The sequence below is a fragment of the Eriocheir sinensis genome, chromosome 1, assembly GCF_024679095.1.
Source record: "Eriocheir sinensis breed Jianghai 21 chromosome 1, ASM2467909v1, whole genome shotgun sequence".
Taxonomy (NCBI): Eukaryota; Metazoa; Arthropoda; class Malacostraca; order Decapoda; family Varunidae; genus Eriocheir; species Eriocheir sinensis.
In genome coordinates, this window is record NC_066509.1 from 43,414,812 (window position 1) to 43,429,160 (window position 14,349).

Consider the following 14,349-nt stretch of genomic DNA (forward strand, 5'->3'; position numbering starts at 1 on the left):
TATGTGTTCTTCCTTCCCTTCCTATTCCCTTCCTCTTCCCTTCTTTCCATATTTTCCCTTATCCCTTTCATTTCCCGTTCCGTTATTTGCAGTTTCCCCTCCATCCCTCCTCTCCTCCCCTCCCTCCACACACCTCCCCTTCCTTTCCTAACCTCTCTCTCGCCTCCCCGCTCCGTTCTTTATCCTCCGATAACATGCATTCCCATTCTCCACACTTCACCCCCCTTACCTTCTCTTCTCTTTTCAGCCCCTCTCCATTCCCCTTCTCCATCCATCATTTTCTTCCCCCCCTTTTACCCGATTCTTCTATTCTTCTCCTTCGCTTTCCATTTCCTATCCATCTCCCTTTCCTCTCCCTTCCATCCACTGCACTCCCATTAGCTCCCATCCATTCCATTATTCTCTCTTTCCTCTCCTCCCCTTTTTCCTCTCCTACTCCTCCCCTTTCCTTTCCTCTCCTAGCCGTCATCCTCATACCCCTTTTCCTTTCTCGGTTTTCTTCCTTTACATTTCCCTCTTCTCCCTTCGCTTCCGTTTACCTTCATTCCCCTTTTTTTCCCACGTTATTCTCCCCTCTTTCGTCTTCCCTTCTTCCCCTCCTCCATTTGTTTCTTATTTTTCCCTCACACGTGCGGCTCTCTCCATTTCTCCTTCTCTCCCTCCTCCCTTCTCTTTACCTCCCCTTCATCCATCTCCTGTCTACTCTGCCACGCCTTATCATCCATTTCTCCCATTCCACCTTTTTCCTCCCCTCCCCTCCCGTCCCCGCCTCTATTCCATCTCCCACCCCAGGTGCATAGCCATTACCTGAAGTGAATCACAGGTGGCCAGGCCGGGGGGACACACAACTCCCGTCACCTGCACCCCATCACTTCCCCGCCACCCGCATCCCCATTATTTTCCCTCACCCACTCGTCCTACCCATCACTGCCCCTCACTCTCTCCTGCCCATCACTTTTTTTGTCACCCGCTCGTCTTCCCCACCACTTCCCATCACCCGCTCCTCTTCCCCATCACATCCCATCACCCTTTCTTCTTCCCATCACCCCTCATCTGCTCTCTTTCTCATCACTTTCCGTCACCCGCTCCTCTTCCCCTCACCCGCTTCTCTTCCCCTCACTCCCCCTCATCTTCATCCCTATCACTTCCACTCACCATCTCTTCCCATCACTTACCCTCACCTGCCTCCCATCACTTCCCAGCACCCATTCTTCTCCCCATCACTTCGGAGAATTTGTTTTTATGATGATTTTTTCGTTATGACTTTAATTTTCTCTCATTCTTTGCTGTTTCCTCTACTCTCCTCCAATTTCTTCCATTTTATCCGTCATTTCCTTCTGCGTTCTCTTCTGACCCTGTCCGTGACGCACTATTCTTCTCTTTTCCCTCATTCATTTGTTCTTAATTTTTCTTCCTCCTTCCCCTTCTCCTCTTCTTCCCATTCCCTTTCCACAGTGAATTCCGTGACCAGTTTCAGGCTGAACACGAGAGAAAGGGGAAGAGAGGAAAAGGGGAAAGGAGAAAAGGAAAAGGAGGGAAAGAGGGAGGAATGGAGGGAAGGAAAGAGGGCAGAGAAGGAGATGGGGGAGGAAAGAGGAAATAGAGGAAAGAGGAAAGAGAAAGGGAAAGAGTGGAAGGACGTCTAAATAGGGAAGGTTTTGCTGTCTATTGTTGGCACGAGAGAGAGAGAGAGAGAGAGAGAGAGAGAGAGAGAGAGAGAGAGAGAGAGAGAGAGAGAGAGAGAGAGAGAGAGAGAGAGAGAGAGAGAGAGAGAGAGAGAGAGAGAGAGAGAGAGAGAGAGAGAGAGAGAGAGAGAGGAGAGAGAGAGAGAGAGAGAGAGAGAGAGAGAGAGAGAGAGAGAGAGAGAGAGAGAGAGAGAGAGAGGAGAGAGAGAGAGAGAGAGAGAGAGAGAGATTTTCAAAGATTTACAAAGAAAATCAGACCACACAAACCCATGGTCCAGACTATGTGGTCTGTCCTTAAACCTAAGTGATTCTACATTAATCTTTTCATTCTCCTTATTCCTTTTTCTTGTGTTATGTATATGTGTTTGTATAAGAGAGAGAGAGAGAGAGAGAGAGAGAGAGAGAGAGAGAGAGAGAGAGAGAGAGAGAGAGAGAGAGAGAGAGAGAGAGAGAGAGAGAGAGAGAGAGGAGAGAGAGAGAGAGAGAGAGAGAGAGAGAGAGAGAGAGAGAGAGAGAGAGAGAGAGAGAGAGAGAGAGAGAGAGAGAGAGAGAGAGAGAGAGAGAGAGAGAGAGAGAGAGAGAGAGAGAGAGAGAGAGCGAGAGAGCGAGAGAGAGAGAGAGAGAGAGAGAGAGAGAGAGAGAGAGAGAGAGAGAGAGAGAGAGAGAGAGAGAGAGAGAGAGAGAGAGAGAGAGAGAGAGAGAATTACATAGAATTACATAGAAAACCAGACCACACAGACCCCATGGTCCAGACTAGGTGGTCTGTCCTTAAACCTAATTGATTTTACATTAATCAGATGGCTCCAAAACGTTGCTTTTCTACTCTAGTTAATATTAAGTTCAAGGAAGTGACGGTCGAGCTTGTTTTTAAAGGAGTCAATCGTATTACACTGGACCACTGATGGTGGGAGCTTATTCCATTCTCGCACTACAACGTTGGTGAAGAAAAATTTGGTGGAGTCTGAATTTACTTGTCTACATTTGAGTTTTATGCCATTGTTCCTCGTTCGCAAAGTGTCATCGCTCATAAACAATTTTGTTCTGTCTACATTCGTGAAACCATTAAGTATTTTAAAACATTCGATCAGTTTTCCTCGGAGGCGACGTTTCTCAAGAGAGAACATGTTAAGGGTGGAAAGCCTTTCTTCGTAGGATTTGTTGCGCAAGGGAGGGATCATTTTTGTTGCTCGACGCTGAACACCTTCTAGTTTAGCAATGTCCTTTGCATGGTGGGGAGACCAAAACTGTACCGCATATTCCAAGTGGGGTCTGACTTAACTATTGTAGAGCGGAAGTATTACATCTTTATTCTTGAATAAAAAGTTTTTTTAATGAAGCCCAACATTCTGTTCACTTTATTTGCTGCATCGATCCACTGATGTGAAAATTTGAAGTTTGACGCGATTTTGACCCCCAGGTCCTTAACGCATTGAACGCTTGTGAGTTTAACGGCGCGCATTTCGTAATCGAACTTCTTAATTTTTGTTCCAACTTGAAGGACCTGGCACTTTAGGGACCTTTAGGGCACTTTAGGGTAGGCGGTGGCGTAGGTGGTAGCGTACTGGGCCCACATTCACCGCGTGAGGGACGACGCGGGTTCGTATCCCCACGCTACCTACCATTCGGATTTTTCAGTCACCGCCGAGTGGCTTAAAACTACCCACATGCTGTCCTGAAGACCACCCATCAACCCGGACTCTAGAGGAAGCCGTCCAAGCGAATCAAGAACGACTTCCGGGGGGGCAGCATGAGCCAATGCAAGATGGCGCCACTATAAACACTCGCCTGCGCCTGAACGGGCTGGGCCGACCATCAGGCCCCTCCTGGAAGAAGCCTTGGGCCGACCATCAGGCCCCACCGGGAAGATGCCTACCGGCGCAATAAGCAATCAACGTAAAAAAAAAAAAAAAAAAAAAACTTGTCTACGTTAAAGGGCATCTCCCATTTATCCGACCAAGCTGAAATTTTATGCAGATCCTCTTGGAGGCTTTGCCTGTCTTCGTCAGTGAGAACCGAGTTACCAATCTTTGTGTAGTCTGCAAATTTACTAGTGCGATTATTGAGTCCAACATCCACGTCGTTGATGTAAATAATGAAGAGCACTGGGCCAAGAACCGAGCCCTGAGGGACGCCACTAGTGACCGGCGCCCACTCTGAGTTAAATCCGTCAATCACAACTCTTTGTTGTCTGTTGCTCAACCAATTCGCGATCCATTGGTTTACTTGACCGTCAGTGCCTATTTGCTTTAATTTATAAAGTAATTTATGATGTGGGACTTTATCAAACGCTTTCTGGAAATCAAGATAGACTACGTCCACTGATTTGGTTACGTTATAAACTGAGAAGAGATCGTTATAAAAGGTCAGGTTTGACAAGCAAGATCTTTTATTACGGAAGCCATGTTGTGAATCCTCAATTAATGAGTGGCTTTCGAGGTAACTCACAATTTTGTCTCTAATTATGCTCTCGAGTAGCTTACCTACAATTGAAGTTAGACTAATGGGTCGGTAGTTACCTGGTATTTTTTTGTCTCCTTTCTTAAAAATCGGTGTCACGTTAGCCTTTTTCCAATCCGAAGGGACGATGCCTTGTCGCAAGGACATATTGAATACGGTAGGAGGAAGGAGAGTATTTCGCTCTTTGTCTCTTTAAGCAGTATAGGATTCACTTTGTCGGGTCCGGGACTTTTATTTGTTTTAAGTGAATGGAGAATTTTAAGGACTTCATCGATTGTTATTTCAAAATTAGGCAATGCATGCTCGAGATTTACAATAGTACTGGTGTTGGTGGTAGCGAGAGGAAGACTGTTAGTATTAAACACCGAGGAAAAGTAATTGTTTAAGAGGTGGTGGTGGGGAGGATGGTAAGGGAAGGTTGTGGTGACAGTAGGGGGGAAGGGGGAAGGTAGCGGTGGTGGTGGTAGTGGTGGTGGGGGAAGAGGAGGAAAAGAATGTTGAGGAGTAGGAGGAAGAGTAAGTGTTGGTATTGATAGTTGTGGTAGTTGTGGTGGAAAAGGAGGAAGAGGAAGTGAAGAGGAGAGGAGAGAGGGTGGAGAAGAAAGAGAAGTAGGTAAAGATTAAGAAGTAGGACAAAAAACAGGTTAGGTTCGAAAGGAAAACAAGAAAGGGGTAGGAGGAGTAGAAGATAAATCAGTTAAAAAAAAAGATTTGGAAGAAAAGTAGAACGAGAAGGAGGAGAAGGAAGAAGATGAAGACAAGGAGGAGGAGGGGCGAAATAACATGAACATAAACAAGGGCAAGAAGAAAAAAATAACGAAAATCGAAGATGGAGAAAGAGGAAAACAGTGGGAAGATCAGCAGGAAAGAAAGAATAGTAGAAAATTATAAACGAATAAATGGAGGAATAAGGAAAAAAATATTACATCTATTTCTATTCCTTCCTTTTTTCTCCTCCCTCACTTTCTCTCTCACTTACTTATTCTGGTTCGCCCGTCCTTACACGACCACCCTAGCCTCAGGCCAACACCCACACCCTCGGTCCCTTACACGACCACCCTAGCCTCAGGCCAACACCCATACCCTCGGTCCCTTACACGGCCACCCTAGCCTCAGGCCAACACCACCCTCGGTCCCTTACGACCACCCTAGCCTCAGGCCAACACCCACACCTCGGTCCCTTACACCAGGCCAACACCACACCCTCGGTCCCTACACGGCCACCCTAGCCTCAGGCCAACACCCACACCCTCGGTCCCTTACACGGCCACCCTAGCCGCAGGCCCACACCCACCCTCGGTCCCTTACACACCCTAGCCTCAGGCCAACACACACCCTCGGTCCCTTACACGACCACCCTAGCCTCAGGCCAACACCACCTCGGTCCTTACACGGCCACCCTAGCCTCAGGCCAACACCCACACCCTCGGTCCCTTACACGACCACCCTAGCCTCAGGCCAACACCCACACCCTCGGTCCCTTACACGGCCACCCTAGCCTCAGGCCAACACCCACACCCTCGGTCCCTTACACGACCACCCTAGCCTCAGGCCAACACCCACACCCTCGGTCCCTTACACGGCCACCCCTAGCCTCAGGCCAACACCCACACCCTCGGTCCCTTACACGGCCACCCCTAGCCTCAGGCCAACACCCACACCCTCGGTCCCTTACACGGCCACCCTAGCCTCAGGCCAACACCCACACCCTCGGTCCCTTACACGACCACCCTAGCCTCAGGCCAACACCCACCCTCGGTCCCTTGCGACCACCCCTAGCCTCAGGCCAACACCCACACCCTCGGTCCCTTACACGACCACCCCTAGCCTCAGGCCAACACCCACACCCTCGGTCCCTTACACGACCACCCTAGCCTCAGGCCAACACCCACACCCTCGGTCCCTTACACGCCACCCCTAGCCTCAGGCCACCCACACCCTCGGTCCCTTACAGCCACCCCTAGCCTCAGGCCAACACCCACCCTCGGTCCCTTACGACCACCCCTGCCTCAGGCCAACACCCACACCCTCGGTCCCTTACACGTCCACCCTAGCCTCAGGCCAACACCCACACCCTCGGTCCCTTACACGGCCACCTAGCCTCAGGCCAACACCCACACCTCGGTCCCTTACGTCCACCCTAGCCTCAGGCCAACACCCACACCCTCGGTCCCTTACACGACCACCCTAGCCTCAGGCCAACACCCACACCCTCGGTCCCTTACACGGCCACCCTAGCCTCAGGCCAACACCCACACCTCGGTCCCTTACACGACCACCCCTAGCCTCAGGCCAACACACACACCCCTCGGTCCCTTACACGGCCACCCCTAGCCTCAGGCCAACACCCACACCCTCGGTCCCTTACACGGCCACCCCTAGCCTCAGGCCAACACCCACACCCTCGGTCCTTACACGGCCACCCAGCCTCAGGCCAACACACACCCTCGGTCCCTTACAGCCACCCTAGCCTCAGGCCAACACCCACACCCTCGGTCCCTTACACGGCCACCCTAGCCTCAGGCCAACACCACACCTCGGTCCCTTACGACCACCCTAGCCTCAGGCCAACACCCACCCTCGGTCCCTTACGACCACCCTAGCCTCAGGCCAACACCCACCCTCGGTCCCTTACACGGCCACCCCTAGCCTCAGGCCAACACCCACACCTCGGTCCCTTACACGACCACCCCTAGCCTCAGGCCAACACCCACACCCTCGGTCCATTACACGGCCACCCTAGCATCAGGCCAACACCCTCACCCTCGGTCCCTTGCGACCACCCTAGCCTCAGGCCAACACCCACCCTCGGTCCCTTACACGACCACCCCTAGCCTCAGGCCAACACCACACCCTCGGTCCCTTACACGGCCACCCCTAGCCTCAGGCCAACACCCTCGGTCCCCTAGCCTCAGGCCAACACCCACACCCTCGGTCCCTTACACGCACCCTAGCCTCAGGCCAACACCCACCCTCGGTCCCTTGCCACCCTAGCCTCAGGCCAACACCCACCCTCGGTCCCTTACACGGCCACCCTAGCCTCAGGCCAACACCCACCCTCGGTCCCTTACACGACCACCCTAGCCTCAGGCCAACACCCACACCCTCGGTCCCTTACACGGCCACCCTAGCCTCAGGCCAACACCCCCTCGGTCCCTTACACGGCCACCCGAGCCTCAGGCCAACACCCACACCCGCGGTCCCTTACACGGCCACCCCAGCCTCAGGCCAACACCCACACCCTCGGTCCCTTACACGACCACCCCTAGCCTCAGGCCAACACCCACCTCGGTCCCTTACACGGCCACCCTAGCCTCAGGCCACCCACACCCTCGGTCCCTTACACGGCCACCCCTAGCCTCAGGCCAACACCCACACCCTCGGTCCCTTACACGGCCACCCCTAGCCTCAGGCCAACACCCACCCCTCGGTCCTTACAGACCACCCTAGCCTCAGGCCAACACCCGCACACCTCGGTCCCTTACACGACCACCCTAGCCTCAGGCCAACACCCACCCTCGGTCCCTTACACGGCCACCCCTAGCCTCAGGCCAACACCCACACCCTCGGTCCCTTACACGACCACCCCTAGCCTCAGGCCAACACCCACCCTCGGTCCCTTACACGGCCACCCTAGCCTCAGGCCAACACCCACCTCGGTCCCTTACACGGCCACCCCTAGCCTCAGGCCAACACCCACACCCTCGGTCCCTTACACGGCCACCCCTAGCCTCAGGCCAACACCCACCCTCGGCTCACCACGCCGCCTTTCGGGTTTAGCGGAGACAAAATATGGAACTAATCTAGGTCGCCGCCACCTCCCGCGAGAGATTAAACCCGGCGAGTAATGACCAAATACACCACGGCGGCCGCGATGCACCATCAGTAAGTGGCAGGATATTAAACCAGCGGCCCGGCGGCGAAGAACAGCAGCAATAACAGCAACGAGGAAACCAGTGAAGTGAAAGAGCAAACTTCAAAATGAATAACAGCAACGAACAAACGTACAAACAACAAACAAGCTACAAACAAGCAGAGAAACGAACATCAAGAAAACAGCAAACAACAAATAACATACAAAGACAAGTAGCAGCAACACCAGCAGCATTAATAACATCAACGAGAAAAACAATGATGTTGAATCCTTGTGTCTTTAAACAGCAAACAACAAGAAGAATAAAAGCAGCAGTGACAGAAGTACGAGACATCAGTCGAAAAAAATAACAGCACCAGCACTATCAGCAATAGAACAGCAGAAGCAGGAGATAATAATACCAACAGAAAATAGGTTGTTAATATTCTTTCGACAATCACATAATATAGTAACTCTTTCTGTTCCATTGATTAAGCAAACTGTTTTTGTTCCCTTTGCACAAAGTATCAGTGTAACCATTTATGTTCCCCTACACAAAATAAGGTACCCATTATCTCATCCTTACACTAATAATTAACCGTGTCTACTCTCTTTTCCCGTGCCCAAATACCATGCCCAAATCATATACCCATTTTTTGCTCTCCTTAAAATAATAAATTCAGCATTTCTGTCCCACTACATATATTCAGATACTCATTACGCATTCCCTTACAGATCACCAAATAACCATTTCTATCCCCCTTACACAAAACAAGTAGCTATTATTTCATCCACTTACACAAAACCAACTAACCATTTCATCCCCTTACAGAAAACCAACTAACAATCTTTTACCCTTTTCTTTCGGCAGGATCAAGGATGAAAGAGGGCGACTAAATGGAGGAAAAGTGAGAGTATAAAACCTCCTTACTGGAGCGTCTTAAGGAAGCGTGTCTAAAGCTCTTCGTCGTCACCAGCTCAGCGAGGTGAGTGACTACTAGTTTGTCTGCCGGGGGAGATAGGCGAAGAAGATGGTGGTAGGGGGGGGTGAAGGTGGAGGAAGAGGAGGAGTTGGGGAATAATGAAAAAAAAGAATAGGGGGAGGTGGTGGCTGGAGAGGCGGTGGAGGGGGTTTGCGTGATAATAAAAAATGAACAGAGGGAGAGGAGGAGAGAAGGAGAAGGAGGAGGAGGAGAAAAACGATTATAAGAAGAAGAAGACATAAAGTTGGAGGAGAAAGTGAGATAAGTAGAATAAGAACTAAAATAATTCATTAGGAGAGAACCGAGGATAAAAAAAAAGGAGGAGAAGAAGAAACAGAAATAAAGAAAAAAAAGTGGTTCTCCCCTTCCCCCCTGACCCCTGTTTGGGGGGGGGGCGTTTCAACCTTCGGCTCAGGCGGTAAATGACAACCCAACACTCGCCCACTTAGCAGCGTCGTGTCTGGCGGCGAGGAGGCAACGTTCCACGGCCTTGCTTCTTCCTCGCTCCACCCTTGCTGCGCTTCGCCGCCCCATAGCCTTAGGGCCATATCATTAAACATTGCGTCGGCCAAGCACACACACTCGACATGGGTTTCCTAGGAGCTGTGGGCCTTTCAGGGGTAGTTTATGACCATGGTGGGAGTTTGACATGGCTTCTGTACCATGGACTCTAAATACACTCATGAGAACGCATTTTACCTCGTTTTTTGGCTTTTATAAATAATTATTGTTATGTATCGGTAGCGTCTAAGAATACCGACATTAGTTACAAATTTGGAGCAGTTCGGGCATGACGTCACACGGTTTTGCTCCGAGGATTCTGCCTCAACGCTCCTTTTCCGCTGCCTTTAACTTGCGTCCTATTTGTCACACATGAAACTCCCTTCTCCGCTTTGTCTTTCTGCCTCTTTCTTACCACTCTGTTCCTCTTCACTGTGTCTCCTTGGTGTTTGTTTCCTCTTCCACTTCCTCTCCTCTCTTCCTTTCCTTGCTTTTATCCTCTTCTTCTTTCATGTTTCTACTTTCTCCTCCCCACCCCACCTCCTTCCCTTTTCCTGCTTGTTCCCTCCCTTTTTTGTTACTTTTCCTTCGTTTTTTTTCTTTCCTGCAATTATTTTTCCCTTGCAGTTTTTGGCACACCTCTTGTTTGCTTTCAGTTTTGTGGGATAGCTGTGTCCACCCCGTCCACGCCAGGCACCAGGTTTTGCTGTGTTGTCCATCTCGGTCCAGTGTTGTCAGAAGCAAAGTAATCTTAATGCTGCCCCACTGACCGTCTTCCTGTATGTTCTCCAGTACCTTGTCTGATGGTCTGTGGCGGGTCTGTTGGTGCTGGTCTTCTTTGTCTCCTCGCCTCATTCCGTCTCTGAATGTCCCTCCCTCACAGCTTCGGCTTCTGTTTCCCGCTCCCTTTCTTTCTCTACATCATCTTTGCCCCCTCTCTTGCCTCTTTTGTGCCTCTCATCAATTCCTCCTCGCCTTAATGTTGTCTCTCCTCTCCCAAACTGTATTGGTCAGCATTAACCAGACCTTATCTCGACTATGCGGTTCAGTGCTGTCCCCTTTACTATAGAATGGACACCAGTATGTTAGAATATTTGCAGAGGAAGATGAAAAGGGACTCACGAGATGAGAATATCAAATGTGCATCCTCTGGAAAGGCGAAGGACGCGAGGAAGCTTGTTAGAAGTTTATAAATGGATGAAGGGCTGCAGTGAGGGTGATGTCAATAAGTTTCTGGTGGTAAGAGATAAGGGTAAGACACTTAGTAATGTGTTTAAGTTGGATGCATTCATAATTAACAAGGATGTGGACTAGTACTGGTTTACCAACAGAGTAGTGAATGAGTGGAACAAGCGTGGCAGTCATGTGGTGAGTGCCAATTCGACCTTTAAAAAGAGGCCAGATACATTCTTGGGTAGTGTAGACTTTATATCCTCTTGCGGACTCCTTACTTTCCTATAATCTCACATTCTTATATATGTGTTATATTTCCTCTGCCCCAGTCCAAACCTTTCCTCCCCTTCCACTCCTTCCACCCCCAAGAACTACCCTCCCCTCGTCTGTAAGTGCCAGATCCGTCCTCAGACACATGTAGCTCTCCCTTACACGGCTTTGTATCCCACGGGTCTCTGTCTCACGGCTATCTCTCACACGGTTGTCGCAGCAGTCCAGAAGTTCCCGTTGACATGTTATATGGCCTGGGAGTGAGAGAAGGAGGGGGAGAGGGGGATACGGGGGGAGAGAGAGAGAGAGAGAGAGAGAGAGAGAGAGAGAGAGAGAGAGAGAGAGAGAGAGAGAGAGAGAGAGCGAGAGAGAGAGAGAGAGAGAGAGAGAGAGAGAGAGAGAGAGAGAGAGAGAGAGAGAGAGAGAGAGAGAGAGAGAGAGAGAGAGAGAGAGAGTGTGTGTGTGTGTGTCATAAGAATTCCAGGTCTGGTGCGTGGAGAGAAAGAAGAGATGCATGTGTGTGTGTGTGTGTGTGTGTGTGTGTGTGTGTGTGTGTGTGTGTGTGTGTGTGTGTGTGTGTGTGTGTGTGTGTGTGTGTGCGTGCCTGCTTGTCTGTCTTGCTTTAACAGAAAATTTTGACATAATTGCTATAACCGAAACATTTATCGACACCACAAATATTGATTTAAGTTCCGAATACAACATAGATGGCTACAGACTCTTCAACAAAGATCGTGTAAACCGTAGAGGCGGTGGCGTCGCCCTTTATGTCAAAAGCTATTTGCAACCCACTGACAAAACACCGGGAAACAGTAACGTTGAACATTTGTGCGTGCGAGTAAACATTGCAAAAGTCAATTTAAATATATCTGTCACCTAGAGACCTCCCGGGCAATCACTCGATGACGACCTTGAAATGTACAGCGTCTTAAGGCAGTCACTTAATAACAGCGACTCACTGATATTAGGAGACTTTAACCTCCCCCATATCGACTGGGCGACACTGTCAGGTACAGAAGGCGAGTCACATAGAATGATCGAATTTCTAGAAGAAAATTATCTAAGCCAAATGGTTTCTGAGCCAACTCGACAAAATAATATACTCGACCTTGTTATAGCGACCCAAGATAACCTAGTCAGTAGTGTCACGGTAGGAGAACACCTCGGTTCCTGCGATCATAAATTAGTGCGCGTCGACATTAAAGCTCAATCATCAGTGACTGAAAATAAAGTAAAGGTGCCCAATTTCAACAGTGCTAACTTCGTTGAAATCCGACAAACACTAACAGAAATACAACTATCAGATGACGGCAACGTAGAGGAAGCCTGGCTAAGCCTTAAAAATCACTTACTCACTCAGCAGAACACATTCGTCCCCTTGTGCGAGAAGCGAATTAACACTAATAAAAGCCCACCGTGGTTTAATAGCGAAATTAAACAATCAGTCAATGAGAGAAAATTGTTTTACAGGTTAAAGAAAGAACAAAGCACGCCCGAGAACATTAGACTTTATAATGATGCCAGGCGACGAGTAAAAAGACTAGTAGGTCAGGCAAAGCGTAGATATGAAGAAAATATTGCAGCCAACTGTAAAAATAACCCGAAATCTTTCTTCAGTTACATAAACAACAGAAAGGCGATCAAAAGTGGTATTGGACCTTTAACAAACAGCGACGGTGCACTAGTGACTGACAGCCAATACATTGCAAACCTCTTAAACAATTACTTTTCCTTGGTGTTTAATACTAACAGTCTTCCTCTCGCTACCACCAACACCAGTACTATTGTAAATCTCGAGCATGCATTGCCTAATTTTGAAATAACAACCGATGAAGTCCTTAAAGCTCTCCATTCACTTAAAACAAATAAAAGTCCTGGACCTGACAAAGTATATCCAACTCTGCTGAAAGAAACGAAGAGCGAAATACTCTCCTCCCTCACAACCGTATTCAATATGTCCTTGCGACAAGGCATCGTCCCTTCAGATTGGAAAAAGGCTAACGTGACACCGATTTTCAAGAAAGGAGACAAAAAAGTACCAGGTAATTACAGGCCCATTAGTCTAACTTCGGTTGTAGGTAAGCTACTTGAGGGCATAATTAGAGACAAAATTGTGAGTTACCTTGAAAGCCACTCATTGATTGGGGACTCACAACATGGCTTCCGAAACAAAAGATCCTGCCTATCAAACCTATTAACCTTGTATAACGACCGCTTCACTGTTTATGACGTAAGCACATCACTGGACGTAGTCTATCTTGATTTCAGAAAGCGTTTGATAAAGTCCCGCATCATAAATTACTTTACAAATTAAAGCAAATAGGTATTGACGGTCAAGTAAACCAATGGATCGCGAATTGGTTGAGCAACAGACAACAAAGAGTAGTGATTGACGGATTTAACTCAGAGTGGGCGCCTGTCACTAGTGGCGTCCCTCAAGGCTCGGTCCTTGGCCCAGTGCTCTTCATTATTTAAATCAACGACGTGGATGTTGGACTCAATAACCGCATTAGTAAATTTGCAGACGACACAAAGATTGGTAACTCGGTTCTCACTGACGAAGACAGGCAAAGCCTCCAAGAGGATTTGCACAAAATTTCAGCTTGGTCGGATAGATGGGAGATGCCCTTTAACGTAGACAAGTGCCAGGTCCTTCAAGTTGAAACGAGGAATAAGAAGTTCGAATACGAAATGCGCGGCGTTAAACTCAAAAGCGTTCAATGCGTCAAAGACTTGGGGGTCAAAATTGCGTCAAACCTCAAATTCTCACAGCAATGCATCGATGCAGCAAATAAAGCGAACAGAATGTTGGGCTTCATTAAAAGAAACTTTGTATTCAAGAATAAAGATGTAATACTCCCGCTCTACAACAGTTTAGTCAGACCCCACTTGGAATATGCGGTACAGCTTTGGTCCCCCCACCATGCAAAGGATATTGCTAAATTAGAAGGTCTTCAGCGTCTGGCAACGAAAATGATCCCTTCCTTGCGCAACAAATCCTACGAAGAAAGGCTTTCCACCCTTAACATGTTCTCTCTTGAGAAACGTCGCCTCCGAGGAAAACTGATCGAATGTTTTAAAATACTTAATGGTTTCACGAATGTAGACAGATCAACATTGTTTATGATCGATGACACTCTGCGCACGAGGAACAATGGCGTAAAACTCAGATGTAGACAAGTAAATTCTGACTGCACCAAATTTTTCTTCACCAACGTTGTAGTGCGAGAATGGAATAAGCTTCCACCATCAGTGGTCCAGTGTAACACGATTGACTCCTTCAAAAATAAGCTCGACCGTCACTTCCTTCAACTTAATATCAACTAGAGTAGAAATGCAACGTTTTGGAGTCTTCTGATTAATGTAAAATCACTTAGGTTTAAGGACAGACCACCAAGTCTGGACCATGGGGTCTGTGTGGTCTGAC